The sequence below is a fragment of the Atractosteus spatula genome, chromosome 10, assembly GCF_055471065.1.
Source record: "Atractosteus spatula isolate fAtrSpa1 chromosome 10, fAtrSpa1.hap1, whole genome shotgun sequence".
Taxonomy (NCBI): Eukaryota; Metazoa; Chordata; class Actinopteri; order Semionotiformes; family Lepisosteidae; genus Atractosteus; species Atractosteus spatula.
Genome location: NC_142715.1, coordinates 601822 through 625087, shown reverse-complemented (window position 1 = coordinate 625087; position 23266 = coordinate 601822). Strand labels below are relative to the sequence as shown.

Below are 23266 nucleotides of genomic sequence, written 5' to 3'. Positions count from 1 at the left end.
TCGAGGATGGGAATTCCTTCTCAGAACGAGCTCGTCTGGTGACGTATTAGCTTAAGGAGGGTAGTGCAGTCCAAAGACAAAATTGCCTTGACCCCAGCAGCAGAAACCATTTTTAATGTTTTGAAACAAGCTTTCTTGCAGGCACTGGCCCTGGACTGGATTCCCTCAGACGGATCATCTGTATGTAATCTGTCTGTAAGTGAAAGAAATGGGTTGTGAGCTGTTGTGCTGGTGCAGGAGCATGGAGATAGGCATCGTCTGGTGGGTTATTATTATTCAGGACCCCTCGATGCGGTGGCCAAGGGACCTTGTTTATGTGTTGTGCAGGCTACCTGACTGGCTGTATAAACTGTGAATAATCTGGTGTAGAACTAGCAGACCGAATGAAAAGATTCAATTGAAACTTGTAAATATGCTAAATGGAAAATTGTAGCGATTTACAGATACAGCCATTCAAAATGCACGGTACAAACCCGTGGTACGGTAAACTACCCACAAGCCAACGCAGGGCACCGCGGAAAGTGATTGGCTGACCAAAATGACCAACAGGGGCACTTGTGGTGCATTGGTTGGTAGTGAAAAGACTTAATAATTTAATCTCTTTACTGTGCACATTTTAATCCGCTTAGTTTTGAATATTTATATGGAATTTTACCACTAAAGGGAAATTTTAGCAGCTGAGCATAAAAAGAAGAGGAGCATAACGCATCTGAAGGTCATAAACGATATTAATTTAGGAACATAAACATTACTGTATGTACGTAAACTGTACTGTGTATGGCTGGTCTTGGTAGTTTAAATACAAAATACACACCAGTCTTCCATTTCTCCCTAAATTGTTAAGCATGAAAGTTTTATGAAACGGTACCCAAATATGCGATTGCTGTATAGAATGAATTTTAATGTAAAAAAATTATTTAACACCAAAATTAAGCTGTTTACATCTTCCGCCTGAGAACAGTCACCTGTTGCTACCCAACGCAGAAACACAGCCACTAACTAGCAAAGAGAGGACATTAGCTAGCCAATATGATAAAGAAATAAATGATTATTTTGTTTATTTCTTTTGCACATTTATTTGAACATTTCCATCGATTGTACAAGCACTTGGAAACTGTCCAATCCCTAGTTCATCGGGCATTTTCTTTTACGCTGCGGGCATTCTCCCGGTCTGGCGCCGGTCTGTATCTTCTAGGATATAATGCCAGCGAACTCATGTTTTTATGTCCACTATAACAGGCAATCTCCTTTGCTTTTAACCGAGCGTTTAATAATTTCCTAAAATGAAAATGATTTACTTTATTTCCCTCACGGGATCAATAAAAGTATCTATCATCTGTCTAAACTATGGGACAGAATTCTGGGGTCTCCCCATACCAGAGATTATGGTAGGGCTTCAGAATGGTGATTGGCTGACACCATCTGACACCCCTCTGATTGGAGAAAAAAGACGTGCTGGTTTACTATTCATACTGTACCAGGAAGAGGATTTCTTTCTATTCGAAACTTGTATTTTAAAAGATTAATTAAGAAGTAAAAACCTTACAGCGTACACAGATTTCTAAACTGATCAGGATCATTATCTTTGTCTTATGCATAATAATGTTCACCGCTCTGTCCAGCAAATTAATAATAAACTTCATTTTATATAACGTTTTAAACGAATAAGTAATTAGATTGCTCATAAACCTAATCACTTATTCTACATAAACACAGCGTAATTGCTCTCTGAAAATGCTTTTTCTTTTTATTTAGGCTCAGATTTATTTATTATTATTAATAACCATAATAACGACCAACCAACAAAAACAACCATATAAACATAATACCAACCAAAAACATAGATAACAACCACAAGACAAAATCAAATATATCAAACCATTAAACTCTTATCATAATCCCGCCCCTTTTGCAAAACCAAACCCTCCTCCCATCCCAGTTTATCCTCTTTATTATAACCAAAATTCACCTCAGTTTTCAACATAAAGCATTACACAAAATCAATACCTCAACACTCCATACTCAACAATGATAATTCACAAACAGCCAGAACATGTAACTCCACATTTACAAATAGACCTCATTTCCATAGCCCCGCCCCTTAAGCAAAACCAACATCCCTCCCCTGTTATCTCTCTCTGCTGGCGTTTGTAATAGTTTTTATTTTTAAATAAATTTTAGCAAAGTCATGTATTTTAAAAATCTTAAGATTTCTATATTTATGTCTTTATTTAGTGGTTTCATTAGTGACAAAGGCTAAACTTTCTTGGAAAAATGTCTTTTATGTAAACCATGTTTGCTATTAATTCATTCAGGGCTAAAATATGTTCATTGTCTTCTAATGAAAGAAGGGTTCCTTTCGCCGCAGTTGGGTTGAAATTAGAAGCTTGCCACGCCCGGACTGTTACACCAACGCATTAGCATGTTAAAGCGATTTCATTGAGGAGCCTAGCTTTCTTAACTAGTACAGATGCAGCCATTCAAAATGCGCGGGCAATTAATTTATTTATGCTAAAATTTATTTGAAAATAAAAACGATTACAAATGCCAGGGGAGAGAGAGAACAGGTGAGGGATGTTGGTTTTGCATAAGGGGCGGGGCTATGGAAATGAGGTCTGTTTGGGAATGTGGAGTTACATGTTCTGGCTGTTTGTGAATTATCGTTGTTGAGTATGGAGTGTTGAGGTATTGATTTTGTGTAATGCTTTATGTTGAAAATTGAGGTGGATTTTGGTTATGATAAAGAGGATAAACTGGGATGGGAGGAGGGTTTGGTTTTGCATAAGGGGCGGGATTATGATAATTGGAGGAATTTGCGAGAGTATAATGGTTTGATATATTTGATTTTGTATTGTGGTTGTTATCTATGTTTTTGGTTGGTATTATGTTTATATGGATGTTTTTGTTGGTTGGTTGTTATTATGGTTATTAATAATACGATCTATAGTTGAAATCTGAGCCTAAATAAAAAGAAAAAGCAAATGATTAGGTTTATGAGCAATCTAATTACTTATTCGTTTAAAACGCTATATAAAATAAAGTTTATTATTAATGTGCTGGACAGAGCGGTGAACATTATTATGCATAAGACAAAGATAACGATCCTGATCAGTTTAGAAATCTGTGTACGCTGTAAGGTTTTTACTTCTTAATTAAACTTTCAAAATACACGTTTCGAATAGAAAGAAATCCTCTTCCTGGTACAGTACTGTATGTATAGCAAACCAGCACATCTTTTTTCTCCAATCAGAGGGGTGTCAGATGGTGTCAGCCAATCACCATTCTGAAGCCCTACCATAATCTCTGGAATGGGGAGACCCCAGAATTCTGTCCCATAGTTTAGACAGATGATAGATACTTTTATTGATCCCGTGAGGGAAATAAAGTAAATCATTTTCATTTTAGGAAATTATTAAACACTCGGTTAAAAGCAAAGGAGATTGCCTGTTATAGTGGACATAAAAACAAGAGTTCGCTGGCATTATATCCTAGAAGACACAGACCGGCGCCAGACCGGGAGAATGCCCGCAGCGTAAAAGAAAATGCCCGATGAACTAGGGATTGGACAGTTTCCAAGTGCTTGTACAATCGATGAAAATGTTCAAATAAATGTGTAAAGAAATAAACAAAATAATAATTTATTTCTTTATCATATTGGCTAGCTAATGTCCTCTCTTTGCTAGTTAGTGGCTGTGTTTCTGCGTTGGGTAGCAACGGGTGACTGTTCTCAGGCGGAAGATGTAAACAGCTTAATTTTGGTGTTAAATAATTTTTTAAAATTAAAATTCATTCTATACAGCAATCGCATATTTGGGTACCGTTTCATAAAACTTTCATGCTTAAAATGTTTAGGGAGAAATGGAAGACTGGTGTGTATTTTTTCTTTAAACTATCAAGACCAGCCATACACAGTACAGTTTATGTACATACAGTAATGTTTATGTTCCTAAATTAACATCGTTAATGACCTTCGGATGCGTTATGCTCCTCTTCTTTTTATGCTCAGCTACTAAAATTTCCCTTTCGTGGTAAAATTCCATATAAATATTCAAAACTAAGCGGATTAAAATGTGCACAGTAAAGACATTAAATGATTAAATCTTTTCACTACCAACCAATGCACCACGAGTGCCCCTGTCGGTCATTTTGGCCAGCCAATCACTTACCGCGGTGCCCTGCGGTGGCTTGTGGGTAGGTTACTGTACCGCGGGTTTTTACCGCGCATTTTGAATGGCTGCATCTGTAAGTACTGTACTTACTGGGTTTTTGAAGGGGGGAGGTGTCTTTCGCTGGAAATCTCGCCCCCTTCTACTTTGAAAATACCTGTGAAACCGGTTTAATTCGTCACAGCCAGCACTCCCGGAGAGAGGGGGGATGTATTTGCAGTGCATCGGTATACAGTAACATATTCTAGCCCAGTAGATGGGAAAGCCAGAGCCGACCGCTACGCCGCCCACGTGTTATGCTCTTCGTTAATGTCTAAGCCGGACCACATCATTATATCTCATTTTGTATTTCTTATACACACCAGTATTCCACTTTCTCTCTAAACATTTTAAGCATCAGAGTCTTACATGTGGTTATTTCGGAAACGTTTGTACGTGCTCCTTCTGACCATGTTACTGTTTACTGTTAATGACCATATTAAGTTTAAGTGCCTGTGGGCACTTTTCCTGTCCGTGGGGGGTGGACCGTCTTTCATTAGAAGGTTAGTCTGTTCTACTCTGAGAATGTAGAGGGGGTGGAAAGTACCCGCGGTCATTTAATTAGTATTAAAATTTGCACTGATTCCCTTGCGAAGATACGGACATAGGAATATTCGTGCGTGGTCAAACAAATGGCATAAAAACGACAAAGTGAAGGCTGTGAAAACATTCCCAATGTACTTTATACACAAAGCAAGTGTTCTCACAACTCTAGGAGGTTTCGTGAAAATGCTACAGGCGTGCCAAAATCGTTTTTTTAAATTCAAGGTGACTTTACCGCGGTTTTCATTTTCAGATTGTGAATCAAAAAAGGCATTTAATTAAACATGCAATTGCGATTTTAATCAATTACTGTATTGATTTTAACACACATTCTGTACAGATACAGTACAGTCACATTCTCCTGTCGTCCAGTAGTGTAAAACTAATTAGCAGGTGATTGAGATAACAATGCACCGCCCACTGAGTGGAATGTTCTCATTTGTTCTCAAGTGTAAAAAGAGGTGATAATTCTTAATAATTCCGTGTCGCACTAACTAACCTCTTAAGTTTATTCCGCCAGACAGTACATGAATATAATTATATCGTTATTAATTTGTTTAGATACGCAATTCCATATTATATTCCCTGTTAATCAAATTCTAAAAGTATGCATTTGTTAGATAACAAGCGAATTCACAGAAAAGGTTAAAAGTCTATCACTTTTCACAAAGTATATAATCTTAATATGGTCAGAAGGAGCACGTGAAAACGTTTCCCAAATAACAACATGTAAGACTTTGATGCTTAAAATGTTTAGGGAGAAATGGAATACTGGTGTGTATTTTTTCTTTAAACTACCAAGACCAGCAATATATAGTACAGTTTACATATAGTAATATGTTTATGTTCCTAAATTAATATCGTTTATGAGCATGTGAAAGGCATGGTGAATCGGAGATTCTCAAGAATTACTTTGTATGATTGGAAACAAATGCGTGATCGGATCAACTAAATGCTGTGGTGTTACTTTTTGTCAATGAAAAAATAAACTCTTTTCGTTTACAAAGACGGTTACAAAGAATGTGGACCAGGGTAATACTTTGAGCTTACAACTTGTCCAAGGTCATTCATTATTAATACTATTAGTAATATCTTCGGTAAAGACTTTGATGCATAAAATATTCCTGCATAATTAAAATATTTATGATAAAGGTGGTAGGTTGTGTACTTTTGTCCAACAGAACAATCTTGCTTATATAAAATATACTGCCTTTTTAATGTTTAATGATTAACATGCTGTAATACACTGTTTAAATTTAAAAGTCTAAAGAGTATTCAATTTAAATTCTTAATTGAATAAAGATTGTCCCTCAGCAGTGATCGGGATTCGAAACCGACGTTTTCTGGTGACAGCTCAAATGCTGTACAGGAGAGGTTAACCTTTATTAGCTCCACCTGGCAGTTTTACAAGGTGATTCCAGATACTATTAACATAATCTAATTTGCATACGGTATGATGCGGTATACTGCGACACGCCCACCGTGTTATACTGCAGCATACCCCGCTTGTTTTGAATGGCTGCATATGTATATAGACTCTATATATACATTTGGTGCATGCCACAATTTTGGATGGTGGTGGAGGCATAGGGATTTTCTTAACACGGCAGGGACTCCAGTTAAGAATGCAGGGTTTATCTCTGAACTGTTAGAAGCTTTGCAGCTACTGACTGAAGTAGCTGTGGTAATGTGTAAATCACATAATAAAGAAATGTTTCCAGTAACTCGAGGGAACAACTTTGCAGATGCAACTGTCAGGAGAGCAATACTTGTAGAACAGTAGTCTGAGACCTCTGTGAAGCAGAGAAATGGACATGGTTAGAAAACATTGTGGGGCTGCATGATGATGGGGTGTGGAGCTGACAGCACACCAGACGCCCTGCATGCCCTCACAGCCTAATGCCCTTTATAGCCCGACAAATGCACTCTGTTGGACACCCAGGTGGGAGTCAAATGGTGTGCCGGTTACCCAAAACTGGGTGAGAACCGGGTTTGAAGCAGTAACCACTTATGTGGTATCTGGATGTAATGTTTATCAAAGGAACTCAACTACAGTTCAGGTGCGGGTGCAACAGCTCAAAAGGCCTGCTCCTGAGGAACCTTTCAAACCTGGGAAATTGAAAATTGTAAAGGGAAACCTGGGCTCTTATAATCTGTTTTCCCAGTGGGTTGCTGCCACTGCCTCTGTGTCTACCAAACACTTGATAACAGAGATCTGCCCTGCCCCTTGTATTATGATCAAGGAACACACTTCACAGGGAAGGTGTGTCAGGCTGTGGCTGCGTTGTTCGGGGTGAGACGGACTGAGATCACCCTCAGTCTGCTGGAACAGTGGAATGAAGGAACAGATCTCTGAAAGATCGACTAGACATCAGACTGAAGGAACGCCATGGGATGTGGGCTGGATCAAACAGAACTGTGTAACAGAGCCTGTTTGATATCAACACGGGCCAATCAATGAAACTTCCTGGAGGGACGAATTTAGCTTATGGATTGTTGAATTTGCTAATTCTCTATAGTAGTATTGTAGGTTGCTAGGACTTAGCAAAGCACATCTATTATGAAGAAAAATATATATCATAATTATAATCAAGATGATTCGGGCATTGGTGCATGGCTACAGTCTGTGCTAGGAACATGGAGAGGGTCTCTGGTTCAATACATATTTGTGGGTCTGGTATTATTCATTATGATCATATCGTTAATATCCTGTTTGAAAAACATGTGGACTAAAGCTGCTGCCTCTGTGCTAATTGTACGCCCTGAAGGGATCATGAAGGTCAAAAAATGATTTAATGGAAAAGGTTCTCTTATCTAGTGGCAGAACCTGATGGGTAGAACAATATAGTTTTAAGGGGGGTTACCCTTGGGAGTGATTCCCCTAGATGCAAATGATTATTGTGGTTTGTTTGTTCATAATAAGATGTTTTGCAGGAACGGAACAAAGAGAAATTTTACAACTTCAGCTAGAATTGTTCTGCAAAACGTCACAGCTGAGGCAGGGGAACAATGTGTAGATTTTTTTTTTAGAGTTATTACCCAGTTGTTGACCAATCTGTTGACCAATGTTGACTAAAAAAGCCTAAGATTATACTGGGCTCCAGCCCACAGGGATTTACCTGTGCTGTAAGAACTAATGAGTGAATAAGGAGACTGGATTCTGGTGAAAGACTTCAGGAAAAAGAAATGGTGTTCACTCAGGTGGAGGGGGCTGTACCAGGTGCTGCTGACCACTGCCACTGCTGTGAAGGTCACAGAAATGGTGCCCTGGATTCATGCTTCCCACTGTAAAAAGGTCACAAACGAACTGAGCAAAGCGCAGGAGTGATGTCTCCACAAGGACAGATGGGGATAACCTGCTTGGGACTGATGTGCACAGCCTTTTTCCTTTTTAAGTAGAAGCCTGTCACCACCCCAAAAGAGGAAGAATCTAAACATGAAGCCTCTTTGTATACAAACTGGCTGAATGAAACTGATAATGAGGGGGATATGAGTAATTTGTGGTATAAATTTATAAATCATACTGTAAAGTTAAAGAAATTTAATGCATCTTGTTATATATGTGCTTTAATGCCTCATTCTACAGCCTCACCCATGCGACTTTTTATGAAATGTACTCTTTTATTAATATCATGTTAGAAGGCTTAGACGCTATCAAACAAGAATTAAGGGGAGTTAGATTAATGGCACTTCAGAACAGGTTCGTGCTGGACCTTCAAAATGCAGCATCTGGAGGAGTCTATGCTTTAGTAGGAGACTCCTGTTGTACATATATTCCAGCTAATGACGATGATTACGGAAATCTTACGCTCGCTATTCAGCATTTGAAAGAACTAAAAGACAAGGTGAATAAAGAGAGAGGCATAAAAGATACACCGGCTTTTCTCTCCTGGTTAGAATCACTGTTTGGGCCAGGGGGAATGTTTTTCTTTTAAGTTACTAACACCGATTATAGGGGCTGTGATACTTGTCTTCCTGTTTTTATGTTGCTGTATGACATGTATTATTCCAATGCTTCGAAATATGGAAATATGGTACCTAGGAGGATAAACTGTTCATCCTTCCAGTCTGGAGAATTGGCAGCTGTCTGACCTCAGTAAGTGATCCTTAAAAAATTAATAGTTCCATGACAGTGTGCATCACCAGAAAATCAATTTCAATGCATTAAAACTCTTGTTATCCTTCTGATCATTGAAGTGTCGTTGCCCCAGCACTGTATACTCTTACTTTTGACGCCTGTCTGAAGTTGGATCCATTTCTAAGAATGGTGACTCACATATCCTCATGCTCAACTTTGGCTCAACCACACAAACTATGAAGTTAATCATCTGCTTTTGCTCCAAGATCTATGTTACTAGGCTCTCTCCTGGGGATCCTCGTGTTCAAACATTGCCCTTATTGTGGATGATCCATGACAGAATTCAGGGAATTCAGAATTCTGATACCTCAGCTCAGATTCTGACTGGGCAGACTGTCATTGCCTGGTGTGAATGTGTGCATATCTGTTTTTGTGCATGTTCTGTGGCCTGTTGTACAGTACATCACAAATGAAAGGGAAATGGAAAACTAAAATAAGACTCAAGTGTTTTATCTTTCATTAACAGTGTTTCATTAGTATCTGTGCTAGATCCTGTCACCCACTGCTTACCACGACAGGCTCTAGCACAGGATAGCAGCTAATACATTTAACAATCTCACTGCACAATATTGTATATTCAAGGGCTGATCTTCTGTACTTTTTCTTTCACTTTTCATTTCCTAGAAACTCAGTGCTGCCAGGAATAATCTGAGCAGAATAATCTGAAAATCTAAGCAGAGGAAGATTGTTTTACAGAGTCAACAAGGTCTAATTCAAGGTCATCAGCACTAACAACATTCTCTCTGGAGACAGGCGATAAGAAAATTGAAAGTGTGTATTGTTACACAACAGCAGAGACTATGAGTTATGCTATCATGAGTGGTGATGGATTTTTTTCATTGCTTAGTTTTGCAGGTTCTGTACATTTGAACATTCAAAGTGACTAAAGTAAAGGAGTTTTCCCTTTTTACCACATAATTCCCAAAGATCAACACTAATAGAAAGCCTAATTCCAGCCAAGATTCAATTACTGTCTCTCAGGCATCCCAGCAGTGGATTTCATGACTTCAGACAGCCATCTTTATCAGTGGAGAACTCAATGCTCTGAGGTTTACTGGCAGAGTCTCACACTGGGTAATATGTTGGTAAATAATGTCCTATGGAATTCTACTATTGATAAATTCTACTATGGAACTGCGATGTGTCCTGAAAAAATCTTCTATGATAGTGGTACAGTCCATCACACCCCACCTACAGCCTTTAAAAGAGAAAAAAAAAACTGACAACAACAAAGTAAGTCTGTGGTGTAATCAACTAGGTCTTGCAAACATACTTAACCTCTTCCAGCTACCAACATTACAAATGCTGTTTACACATTAGATGGTTATTTTTTGGCTTCTGATATTATGGTGGAAAAAGAGCCCTGGAATGTTTGTAGAAGGACAAAAGACGGAAAGAACGGGCAGTGTAACAATGGCGAAGAGAAGGGAATTATTGGAGAGAGCTTTTTTCATACACTTTTTATCATTGTTTTTCCAGCCCAACAATGATCAACAAATATGGGCAGGCGTCCTGTGCCAAATCCAATCTACCTTTCTTCCAAGCATACAGGAATGTCAGTGAATTAAATATTGACATATGAAAATACCCAAAAATATGCAATCACACATATGCAGTTTGAGCAAACATAAGACAATACCCAAGTACCACAAACTACCAGGCATCATTAGCAGTTCAGGTGGGGAGCTGCGTCACCATGTGTAGGCTGCAAAGGAACAAGTAATAGGTCTTGCATATTTCTTCCACTACAACCACAATAGTTTGGAGAGATCGCTGAGCCTAACTGTTCTGGCATGTCCGTTAGCCTCCATCCTGCTTCAGCAATGAATGCAACGGGGCACATTCTGAGGGAGATGCGGTCAATCAGGTTGCAGGAAAACCACGCTATGCTTTTTTCTGCGATCCTGAAAAGGACAGAGGGGCCATGTATATGTGTGCAGCTGGATATGTAATTGCAGGTGGCGTAGCAAATTCTGCTGAAGCCCCACTGCCTGGTGTGGACGGTAGCTGTGCATGTTGCAGCAGAATTGTGCATGTGAGATCAAGGGGGCATGTCATGTGTTTGAGCACTTCACTCCCTTCCAGAAGCACGTGATTCCCTGAGTCTAAAAAATTTGTAAGTTCTTTGGATGACCTGTGGACCGATCTTTCACGATGAAGAATTCCTTAAGAAGAATAGATCTCGGCCCACCATCCCAATGCCTCCATCTCAAAACAGCAACCTCCCACTGCCCTTAGTCTGCAAGGCAGTCCTTGCAAGTGCGATGATGACGCCGGGACCTTCGTTGCCTATTGGACGAGATGAACTTTTGTGCTCATCAATTCAACGTTCTTTCCATCAACTCATCTTGTCTTTTGACGCTTCATGTTTTGTGCTCCTTTGACTATCTGCATATCAGGTGACTGCAAACACTGAAGTTCTTGCTTACGGAGTGTGGTACTCTGTAAAGCGCCGTTCGTTCACATCGATTGGCTTTTTTTTGCCTTCATTCGTGCAAGTAGTAAAAGCAGACGCCCCTATTCTGCCGTGACCCGGATTCGAACCGAGGTTGTTGCGGCCACAACGCAAAGTACTGACCACTATACGATCACGGCGAGTTACCGATACACACGTGGCAGGGCGGAAAAGGCTGTGCTCTCTTCGTGTGACATAATTCGGAAAAGTCCTGACGTTGCATTTCAACTGAGTCCCAGTATACATCAACCCTTCGACACTCTGAGTGACAACTCTCTTGCGTGTTTTCTCATATTTCATATATTTCATATATATTTCTCATATATCTCCCATATGGTCTAGCGGTTAGGATTCCTGGTTTTCACCCAGGCGGCCCGGGTTCGACTCCCGGTATGGGAACGTGTCAGTTTTGCCTCCTGCTTTCCAAAAGATCAGCACCGTGTATGAAGGAGCCGCATTAAAACTACTCGAACGTGCAAAACGTGCGAGAAGAGAGGGCGCTTGTTTCCAGCCGAAACTTCTCGCGTGTGAGACGAGCTGATCATCGCTGCAGGAGGTGGGAGGGTTACTCTGGTAGACAGGGCTGACCTTTGGCAATAGGATTTATACTCTCCAAGATGATATTTGCACTTTCTGGAGAGGCGATTTTCTCCACTTCAGTAGCCCGATTTCGTCGATTGCGTGGAGAGGGCTGTAGAATGTGGCGCCGCCTTTCCTGCTCCGTCCATGACAGGCGTGCTGGTCTCTGGAGAGAGAGCACGGTCCATCAGCGCACTCCAATAAAGGCACTGGAAGCAGCTGAATCGCATTGGCGAAGCTCAGCACTGGGCCGCTGGGCACGTCTTACCACCATTTCTGTAGTGTAGTGGTTATCACGTTCGCCTCACACGCGAAAGGTCCCCGGTTCGAAACCGGGCGGAAACAGGCTTCTTTTGTCGCCACGCACGAAAGGGGATTGGGGATTCGCCTAGCGCTGTGATCGAACAGACCCACTCACCTCTTAGTGTGGCGGGATCTGCACAGTGCATGTCGCAGCGCATCCTGCTTTCACTTCAATGCGCGTCCTGATGTATCCCGGTCTCCCGCATGACAGGTGGGGACAGGTGACAGGTCCTATACTAACGAGGAAGACATCGCTCTCTCCGACCCCCGGCATCGTGTCCCGACCCACCGTGCTGGAAGCCGACGCGTGCTGTGATTCCTTTACGGAGCAGAAATGACAACCGAGGAGCCAAGAGATCATTTCAGCATTTCGCGTCTGAACGGAAAACACAAACGACCAACTCGGAATGACTTGCCTTTGACGCTTATCAAAGCATTCTTTGTGCATCGAACAGACCCACTCACCTCTTAGTGTGGCGGGATCTGCACAGTGCATGTCGCAGCGCTCCCTGCTTTCACTTCAATGTGCTTCCTGATGTCGAGTCGTGTGCCGTGCGGAGGCTCTGAAAGCGAGAGCATCGAAAAGGTCCACGACGCTGTGAAAGAAAACAGAGAAGTGAAAGGCAGTCCTTTCTCTAAGGAGTTAAAAGAAAAGCTTCTCCTCATCGGGGAATTGAACCCCGGTCTCCCGCGTGACAGGCAAGGATACTTGCCACTATACTAACGAGGAAGACAGCGCACTTTCCGACCCCCGGCATCGTTTCAAGACCCAGCGTGCTGGAAGGCGACGCGTGCTGTGATTCCTTTACGGAGCAGAAATGACAACCGAGGAGCCGAGAGATCATTTCAGCATTTCGCGTCTGAACGGAAAACACAAACGACCAACTTGGAATGACTTGCTTTGGACACTTTTCAAAGCGTTCTTTGTGCACGACGACTGCGCCGCCTAGCAGATACAAATGGGTTGTACAACTTTGAAGTATCAAATGGAAGAGGGCTAAGCCCCCTCTCTTTTAGCCCAGGTTCGATCCGTCTCCCAGAATCACCAGGGCGCACACACACACACACCCGTGCCGTTGAAGTGCTCTGCTTCATTTCTAAGGGCAACTCAACATTCACTCCTACCCCGAGAACAGAAAAGACAGCGTCCGCAGCAACAACAGCTCAGGTCTCTGCACAGGAGCTAAGCTGCCCCCATCTCCTCTGCTCTGCGGCTCCTGCGGAGTGGAGTCCTGCCTGGAGCCGTGTTTGCAGGTGGCGGCTCCCCGCGCTCTGTCTGTGCGTCGTGTCCAAGAACTCCTGGGAGGAAGAGAGAGCCCTCCCACTCGGGGGCTTTTCCACGGTCTGTGTGAGGAGGGGCGGGTGTGTCCAGTAGCTTATCGAGCGGAAGCCTGGGGCGGCGGAGAGCTGTGATCGTGCAGACCTTGAGGTGTCACCTCTTTGTCTGCTTTCCCGCCCCCCCTCTGCCCAGGCTCTGCTCCAAAGTAGCCCGGCAACCCCTCACACCTGCACGTGTCACAACCTAAGGTGTGGTCATGAGACACCCATGGGGTGTTGTTCTGTTCTTGCTAATTGTTTCCTGCCCATCGCAGGCAGGAGTCCATGCGAGGAAGATGCGCTGGACAGAGCTCAGAGGGCGCAGCTGGGTGGCTTTCCTTCTGAGTGACGTTCCTGCAACACTCTCCCGCTCCTCTTGGTGCGCTCATGCCGCAACACAGGAAGGCTGGAGCAGGTGGCTGTGCGCTCTGTGCACTGCCGAAATAGCTCAGCTGGGAGAGCGTTAGACTGAAGATCTAAAGGTCCCTGGTTCGATCCCGGGTTTCGGCATTTTGTTTCATCGCGCCCTTTGTTCCTCTCTCCAGCGCCCCCTGCCTAAAGTGACGCTTCCCTTTCTCAGCCCGAAACGCAAGCGAGACACCAGCAGCGGTCCCTGCAGGTTTCCGTAGTGTAGCGGCTATCACGTTCGCCTAACACGCGAAAGGTCCCCGGTTCGAGACCGGGCGGAAACAGCCTCGTTGTGCACACTCCTGTACTTCACAGAGGTATTTGTTCCCAAAGTATTTCTTGTGCCTTCATGCCCTCTTGTACCAAACGCACGTTCCTTCTGTACGCGGAGCCGATCATTTGCAATTGGGCTGTGCCGACAGACCAGGACGAGCTCTGTCGGCTCAAAAGCAGCGCAGGACCTGCAAGAACAGAAAGATTAGCATCCAGCGGGGGCTTCTTAGTGAGCCCAAGATCTCATCAAGAATCGGCTCCAGCAACAGGGCTGGGCGCATTGTTCCATTCTCCGACCACTCTCGGTGTAAACAAGTCCCTCCTGGTCTCTGCTTGAATTGCACTTTCCTGCGTTTGCTTTGGTGTAACTGGCTTCCCCTGCATGGGCGAATGTGAAGAAGATCCTTAGTAAGTCATTGAAGAAACCCGAGAAGAGGTCGGAGTGGCCTCTGTCGTTCATCAACGATCCAGTCAGGCAGTACTCCTCTGTAAAGCGCCGTTCGTTCACATCGATTGGCTTTTTTTTGCCTTCATTCGTGCAAGTAGTAAAAGCAGACGCCCCTATTCTGTCGTGACCCGGATTCGAACCGGGGTTGTTGCGGCCACAACGCAAAGTACTGACCACTATACGATCACGGCGAGTTACCGATACACACGTGGCAGGGCGGAAAACGCTGTGCTCTCTTCGTGTGACATAATTCGGAAAAGTCCTGACGTTGCATTTCAACTGAGTCCCAGTATACATCGACCCTTCGATACTCTGAGTGACAACTCTCTTGCGTGTTTTCTCATATTTATGTAGTTTGCTTGCATGATGCCCGGAACAGCCTTCATTCGTGCAAGTAGTAAAAGCAGACGCCCCTTTAGGGAGCCTGTCAGCACCCGGAGTTTTCAAAACGTTTTCTAGCTTTGAGGTAAAAAAAAGATTTTCTTCATCCTTTACCTCTGTAGAGCTGTACAGTCTTGAGTAGAAGTGTCACACCCTCTGCAGCCAGAGGGCGGTTCTTCTCTGTCCTGTCCCTAGTTTGTGGTCTGCTGTCCTTCCTGTCCCTCTCTTTCCCTTGGGCTAAATATTTCCGGGTCTTGCACTCTGTCCTCGCTCAGCACTGACGTTCGGATGTCCTGAGAACCGCCTAGCACCAGGGCACCCCACGTCCGCTCCCTGAGGGCACAGGTTTCTATACGGCATTCCTGAACTCTTTGCACTAATGAGCCCGGGCCTTTTTCCCGTCTCGCCGCTACGCATATGGGTCTTTTTCCGCCCTCCTGCTCCCCATGGTTAGTCCTCTTGGACTTCCGTGACAAGAAGGCCTCGATGCAGGAGAGGATAGTACTCAGCTCTGTACTCTCTCTTCCCTCCTCATCAACTACACTTTCCATGACAGACTTGGAGCCTACCACTTTCCTGAAAAAGAAGCGAGTACACTTCTCATTTTCTTCCAAGAACTGCACTCAGTTTCTTAACAGCACTCCTCGACTACTTTCTTCCGCTATGCTCCGGACATCCTTTTTTAAAAGGGTGATATCCTCGAGCACATCGAAGCCACTGTCTCATGTAGAGACGCTGCAGCTGTCTCTGTTTCCTGGCTAGCACTCCTCGCCGTCTGGCAGCAGCCTTCCTTCCCTCAGCAATGAAAAAGGCCTTTGTCCTCACCTTCACCTCCTCCCACCACTCTCCTACTGACCCGTACAGACACTGCAAGGACAGCCACTGTGATAGTTTCTCCTTGTAGCGGGATACTACCCCCTCGTTCTCTAGCAGCTTTGTGTTGAGTTTCCAGAGGCCTGGGCCAAAGACAGTCCCGCCCTGGAGTTCCACTCTACACCCTAAAGCCTGATGATCTGAGAAGAAGACAGGCTGAAGAGTGACCCCAACAACTTTCACTCTCTCTGAGACAAAGCAATAGTCAATTCTGGAGCTGCTATTCCTCCCTGACCATGTATATCCTGCTGTTGTGGGATATATACATCTATATGTGTCTGAGAGTTTAAAGTCTTGAACTAAGTTTTGCAGGGCTAGTGAGCTGGAATCCAATTTTGTTGTTATTGTCCCCTGACCAATCAGAAGGCCCTTTATCCCACCTATCTTCAAAGCTTTTATACCTCTCTTGATTTACTTATTTTTCTTTTTCTTCTTACCAATTTCCTGCCAGCCATCCTCTGAATGAGCCTTCATCAGGGTGGCAGCAGTAAAAGCGTTCACGGAGTCCATTTCAAGGAAGGGGGTAGAGGGAGGGGTGGAGGGGTTCCAGCTGTACCCATCACCATGCTCTCCTTCCTCCTCGCTCGGGGAGGAAACAGAGTCATTTTTCCTTTTCCTCAAGTCCAGCTCCTGGGAGCATTGAGGGGAAAGGGGTGCAGCCGATGCACCAGTCTCCTCTTCCCCCTCACCCACCAGCTGCTGCAGATCCTCCGTGATGGACTGGATGGAGGAGAGGAGGGCATCTGTAGCACTTGCAGAGTCTGAGAAAAGCAGCTCCGCTGAATCCTGGGTATCCTTGCTGGACCCGCTCCACCGGGGGGCCCCACACTGGCCCTCGTTCTGAGGAGCAGGAGTCGGGGAGGGGTCCTCGCTGTTCTCGGGGGTTTTCAAACCCTTGTGCTTGTCTGGTGCAGTCTGCGGTTGTGGGGACGTAGTGGATTTCTCTTCCACCGGCCCCGGAGCCACAGCAGGACTGATCCTGGCTGGAGGCTGAGAGTCTTTGCCCAACAAGGGTTCTTTGTTTGACTTGTTGTTTGCTTTGGCTTTTCGGGCCGGTTTGGCTGAAACAAGCACTGCCTCATTCTTTCTCATTTTGAGTTTATTGGCGTAGGCGTGAGGGCAGTTCTTAAAAACGTGTCCTTCCGAGCCACATAAATTGCACTTTGGCAGCATTGAACAGTCAGAGGCTAAATGTCCCTGTTTACCACAGGTCTTGCAGCATTTCACAGTGCAGGACGATGCCAGGTGTCCCACAGCACCACAGCGCCAACACACCTTTGGTTGTCCCACATAAAAAACATAGCCATTGCAGGTGCCCAGCCGGATTGTAGAGGGCAGGTGCCTTAAGCCTCCATTTACATTGTCCGGTAGCAAGCGAACCTCGAATTTCCTTGCTCCTGTTTTTATACCGTCTACATCTCTAAGCTCAGTTCCATGGTGGACGGTGCAGTACTGGTTAAGCCACGTGTGAATGTCCTCTGTCTTTGCCAGTTCCGAGAACATAACAACATGCACCGTCTTCCTCTCTCTCTGTGTCAGAGGCTGCAAGTTGATCTTCTCAAGGGCAGGAACTTTCCCTCTTTTTGCCTCAAACACATCCACACATTGTTCAAACAGAGAATAGGTAGCAAAAACAACCTCAAATGCTTTCTGACCTGGGAGAGCAAAGATGAAATCCAAGTGCCGAGGTTCAAAGCCAAGTTCCTTCTGCAACACTTTTCTGCTGAACTGCATACAATCCATGAAGAGGTCATCCAAAAGCTCAAAACGCACAGCATTCTTGCGGGATCCAAAAGTTGCCATTTTGTAAACTGCAAAACAAACACTGCTTCCACAAAACAAGAAAAACAATCCAACTACTCCACCTAAAGGCTGATCAAGGTATCTCCCCTGGGTGAACCTCCTTCTTGATCAAGGTATCTCCCCTGCCAGGTAAATATGAGCTGTACAACTCCTGCAGCGCGGGGAGAAAGTTTCCACGCTCCGCCGCAGGGAAGGCTCGCTCCGTGCGCACACGTTCAATGCCAGTTCAACAAGTGCTCCGCATTAGCAGCGTTGGGGCTCCGGCGTGTCGCACCTCACCTCACCTCGCACAGCCCCCTCCTTGAATGTCTGGCGCTGGGCATGCCCCGCTCTCCTCCACCTTATCTTATCGCGTGTGACCACCGACAATGGCCACAATGCCGGGGAATGGCACCTGTAAAGTGTTAATTGGGGCACAGGAACAGCCCGTCTCGTCTCGGGGGCCGGCTTCAAAGACAATACAGCAAACACAGCGGGGCGGGGGAAATAGACGACACGACACATGCAGGTACATTCAGCTCCGGCGGGAACGAGTCATTTGTCGGTCTTTTCAAGTGCTGGGAGCCGAGTAATCCTTCGCTTGTATCATTTCTCCCCGGTGACTAGATCTCACCCTGCGACTCTCGACTGGGCTCACCCACGGCAGCCCAGCAGATGTGAGCCTAGCCGGCACCCGGATGGGAGATTCCCCCCGGAAAAGCTCAGGTTGCTGCTGCTCCTGCAAGAGGTGTGACTGGGACCAGTAGGGAGCGCTCACCCTGCGGTCTGTGTGGCTTTCTTATGCCCCAGCATCCTGATGGCGACACTCTGCTGCACAAACAGGCGCTGTCCTTCGGGGGAGGCATAAAACCGAGGTCCCGACCCTCCTTGGCCATAAGGAAATCCCAGGGTGTCTCTCAAAAAGAGACGCCGGGGGTGTCACTCTGGTGTTAGTGTTCTCCTTTACCAATCAGTCGGGGTCTCCTCCTAATCCCCGTCTCATATGTAACAATCAATGACGAGGCCCCCCTGTCCCGCGATATTGTACTTGTCTCCTGGCCGCTGGCTGGCACCGTGAGATTTAGTACTCGCGCAAGAGACCGGGGGCAGAGCGCAAACGCGGTCCCCCGCCCCCCACAAAGTGTGCGCTCCAGGTTCCCTCTCGGGGCTCTGCAACACAGCGGAAAGGCAGCGAGAAGGAGCCTCTTGCTCTGACGCCGCAAGGCCACAAGAGGGCGGAGGCGCCGCGCGCCCGGCCGACGTGTTGGACTGGTGCGCTTTATGTGCTGAAAAAAACACGCGACAGCCCAGAAATGTTTTGAGTGCTGTGCACTGGAGGTTATTGTCTTGTGAAGACTTGCCTTGTGCTCCTCCGAGCAGTTTGTTTTTTCTCCTCCAGTGCGGGACAAGCCAACACAAGGGAGCACATTCGCCAACATCCAGGTACGCAATGCGATTTGGAAAGAAGCTCCTTTCCAAAGAGTTGCACACGAACGATCCTTCAGACCCGCTCGGGGGACACGGAGCCCCAGCCACACACAGCTTCAAGTAGCGAGTCAGGCGCCATGGCTTTTGCTTGTGCCTGCACCACCCTGAATGTGCCCGATCTTGTTTGATCTTGGAAGCTAAGCAGGGTTGGGCCTGGTTAGTACTTGGATGGGAGACCTCCTGGGAATACCAGGTGTTGCAAGCTCTTGCTCTCTCGGCCAGCTGGGGTTGCCGTTGGTACCGTAGGCTTTGGGAGGAAAACCTGGAGGATGGAAAGGTGATCTATAGCCTCATCTCTAGAGATGTTTTGTTGCTATGGCATGTGTGTGACCCATATAAAAAAAAACCCATTTGTAAAACGAATATCGAAGCTGCCTCTTAATCTGCAAATGAAGAAGAGTCGATAAACCACTTGTTTTTCGTATAACTATACATATATTCATTTATTACTGATTTCATTCATTGAGCACGGATACAATAGAGGTACACCCATTCACTGTTTGACATGTCTGCACTGGTACAGAACCTAGCAATCAGAAAACGGGTGAAACTGTCTTGAGAATTAGCATACAGTACCGAGGCCCCCATGACCAAATAAAGGCTAACCTCGATAATCAGCCTAAATAATGCAGACTACAGCAAAACGACTGACTTTGAAAAGGGAATGAATGTCAGGAAGGAGTAGTGCAACCAGCTTGAAATGCTTCTCCGGACCTCTACCTAAAAGAAACCGGGAACCAGCAGTGGCATCGACTCCTTTCGAACTGGGATCCTATCGCAGCTCGTGGTGTCGTAACTCTTCCGCATCTGATATTGGACCAAGCACATCAGGGGAGAGCGCGAACGCAGTCCCCCACTACCAGAAATTATGCAGTCGAGATTCCCACATTTGGGGAATTCGCAGGGGTCAGCACAGCCGGAGTGCAATGGCCGAGCCTCGCCCTGGGTGAACCGATTTTTTAAGAACTTTATTTTCTTTTCACAAAAAAATACAGGACAAAACAAATTAGAAAGCTTGACATTAATATACATACTTAAAACAGTATATATGATCACATCTCATTACATTTTGACACAGTACCAGTTACATAGCAACAATTTCTTTTTTTCTGGTGCAAATCACATTCTTTACTTAAACATGATAATGTTTTTCACAGTTTCTTGAGATATTGACCTATGCTCTCTATTTCCCACAGAGTTTCTGCTTCCTCCCTCCCTTCTCTCCACAGATCTCTGAGGTAATAGTTCTCTCCGGTGATGAACAGGGCCAGGCTACCTGCTGCCTTGACTGGGACCTCGATGCCTTTGAACAGCACCATGTTCCTCACTCTCCACAGGGCGTCTTTCCCACTGTTCACCACGGCCCAGATCCTGTCAAACTTCCTCCTGACGTGTTTGACAGGAGAGATGCCGTTGTAGCGGCAATGCTTGTTAATAAGACAGAATTAAGCAGTGGTATGCTGTCCTAAATGAGGCCCCATCTCATCTCTGGTGCAGCCACAGAGAAAGTATTCATGCAGGCTGATTTAAGATGTTTTCTTTTGATAAGGGACAGCTCCCAGATGGGGATGCACTTAGCTAAGCCTGGCTATCATGATCAATGGTCATCCATTGGCGCCTATCTGTCTAGGGAGTGCCGAATGGACATCTGGACTGCATTCCTAAGTGTCAAGAGTAAGTGACTCATAACTCACCTTGACCAACCAATCAGGGACTGGCAGGGCGTGGTAATTCCACGTGGGTCTCCAATGCCCGCCAAACTCTCAACCAATCAGCACACATCTGTGTCTTGGTCAAAAAGGGAGCGCAAGCTCAGATCGGGGCTCTCCTTGACCATTTCCGCGCATTCTCAGAGACAATCACGTGACAACTGCTGTTGTCTGCAAAGGGACTTGGACTTTGTTCTAAGCGCGAGGCCAAGGATCCCGTACGTACTCAGAATTCTACCAACGTGAATGCTCCGCTTGATCAACGGCAGCCTACAGTTGGACCCTAGTCGACAACCTGAATAGCTTATTCAGAAGCAGCGCTGGACCGGGAACGAACCAGCTTCTTCCCAGGCAAAAGAGTGACTTGTGAGGACTCGCGGTCACACTCTGTGCATAGAGACTTTCTACTAGCCAGCCGGACTGCTGGTAGATCCCCTCGGAGCAACAACTGCCCTGCGCGCCGCAGTCAGATTCCACCGGCTGTCCTACTCCGAGCTGGTTCTCGACTGGTTGGCCGGTAGCCAGAGGACGCCGGGACAACGCCCATTGGACAACCGCTGGAACCGAGGCTGCAACAGAGCCTGTCAGCTGGTTTGGTGTTCATGCCGGGAAATTCCAAATCCATACAGTGGATAAGTAAACCCCATGTTCTACATTGCGTCTCGAGAATTCAATTGTACCTCAAAACAAGTTGTTATCAATTTAATTCATGAGTAATGTATTTACTTCCGAGTTTAGAGTAACAGTAGGTAATAACACTGATTAGCGATTTGGTAACCGAACGATATATATTGACATATATTCTCTGTTGTGTATCTCTTTGTGTTCGCATTTCTTCAAGATTATATACCTTGTATATTGATAACCCTCACAGTAAGGTCTGCCGCTCGTATCCAGGCAGACTAGTATATGTTTGGTGCACAATTTATATGAATAAATGCATCTTGTGTATTGAACCCGTGTGTGTGCGTTGTTAGTTGTTCTGACGATTGATTTTCTAAAAGCCCCAACGAAGAACCTCGTGATTACTGCTACAATTAATAATTGCCTCAGTAAACCCATCAAACCTCTACATTTAATGGCGTCCCTGGGTGGGCGAGTTTAGAATGAAATGAGAATCAATCGCACAGAATAACTGATGTTGCTGTGAGTTCAAGTTCAGCACAGCACCGCGGCTTCTATACGCGAACACCAGGTGTGCTGATAACTGCGTAAAGAAATCCCCCTGTTTTCTAGCGTTTAGTGTAACGTGTGCTGATTGGAAATCCATCTGCTCGGGTGTTTAGATTCCATACTGTATTTTGGTAAAAGAAAAAAAAAGGTAATACTCTTAAAGCTGCAAGTAAATTTAGTAGCTAAGGTAGCGAAGCAGCTTAACACAGGAGGTTCTGTGAACGCAGTTCAGGTCCTATCTAGTTTCGCCTTATATCTAGCTAAACAGCTGGAACTGTCTTTGTCCGAGCTGACAAAGTTTCAAAAGCTTCAGGGAAAGCTAGAAAGATATAAGGCAGAGCGAGTTTAGCTGTTGGATATAATCAGAGAAAAGAGAGTGAAAAATGAGGAAAGTGAAGACAGACTCAGGGAAGTTTTAGGTAAATTAGATGACCTGTCTGCTAGAGAAACTGCAGCTGAGGTAGCTAGGAGAGACCTGGAAGCGAGCTTGAAAGAAAAAGAAAAAGAAATTGAGAGTTTAAATGAGCTCAGCCAGGAAAGGCAAAAGGAGTTAGATGCTGCCGTACTGGAAGCAAAACAGGCTAGATCCCACTTGCATGCCAGCCCACCTAGCAGCCCGGAGCGCTCACCCAGCGTGCCGGGAAGAGGTTTCTCCCGGCCAGGGCCTGTGGTCAGATTGGCATGGGGGAGATCGCCAAGTCCTGCGCGAGACGCAAGGGTGATTCAATTCAGGCATAGACCCCCTGCTCCTGATCACGACCTTCTCCCTGCCCGCGGAGAAACCGTAAAAATTAACCTCCACTCCCTGAGGCAGTTAGCCAAAGATGTAGAAAGGTTTGACCCGTCAGCGTCAGGGAATAATGTGGAGACCTACATCGATGAGCTGAGATATACTTTGCAGTTTATGCCCGAAGCGTCCGAAGAGGAAAAGGCTATGTTAGTAAGGAAAACTACCAGTCGAGCGGTCCACGAGTGGATGTCTAGACAAGGACCGGAGGTCTGTAATAGCTTTGAGGAGCTGTGTCAGGCAATGATCGGAGAATTTTCGGCTTTTGTCGATCCCATATCTGCCGTGGCCGCTGCGCACCATATTAAGCACGAAAAAGCTGAAGCCCCTCGCGACTATTATGAGAGGCTTAGGCGCACTTATTTTGCAGGGCGGAATGAAGAAGGTTGCGAAGAGAACATGAA

General features: G+C 45.3%; 3 non-coding genes and 1 pseudogene across 3 annotated transcripts; 3 read left to right on the top strand and 1 right to left on the bottom strand.

Moving 5' to 3' along the window:
- Positions 1-11668: 11668 nt before the first annotated feature.
- On the top strand, positions 11669-11740 carry trnae-uuc (transfer RNA glutamic acid (anticodon UUC)). The gene has a single exon. It is a non-coding gene; the product is annotated as a tRNA-Glu (tRNA).
- A 2419-nt stretch (positions 11741-14159) lies between these two features.
- trnav-aac (transfer RNA valine (anticodon AAC)) lies at positions 14160-14232 on the top strand. Its single transcript has one exon. It is a non-coding gene; the product is annotated as a tRNA-Val (tRNA).
- A 5047-nt stretch (positions 14233-19279) lies between these two features.
- LOC148824411 (5S ribosomal RNA) lies at positions 19280-19398 on the top strand (annotated as a pseudogene).
- Positions 19399-20021: 623 nt separating this feature from the next.
- LOC148824410 (U1 spliceosomal RNA) lies at positions 20022-20186 on the bottom strand. Its single transcript, XR_016092103.1, has one exon. It is a non-coding gene; the product is annotated as a U1 spliceosomal RNA (small nuclear RNA).
- Between the last annotated feature and the right edge of the window lie 3080 nt (positions 20187-23266).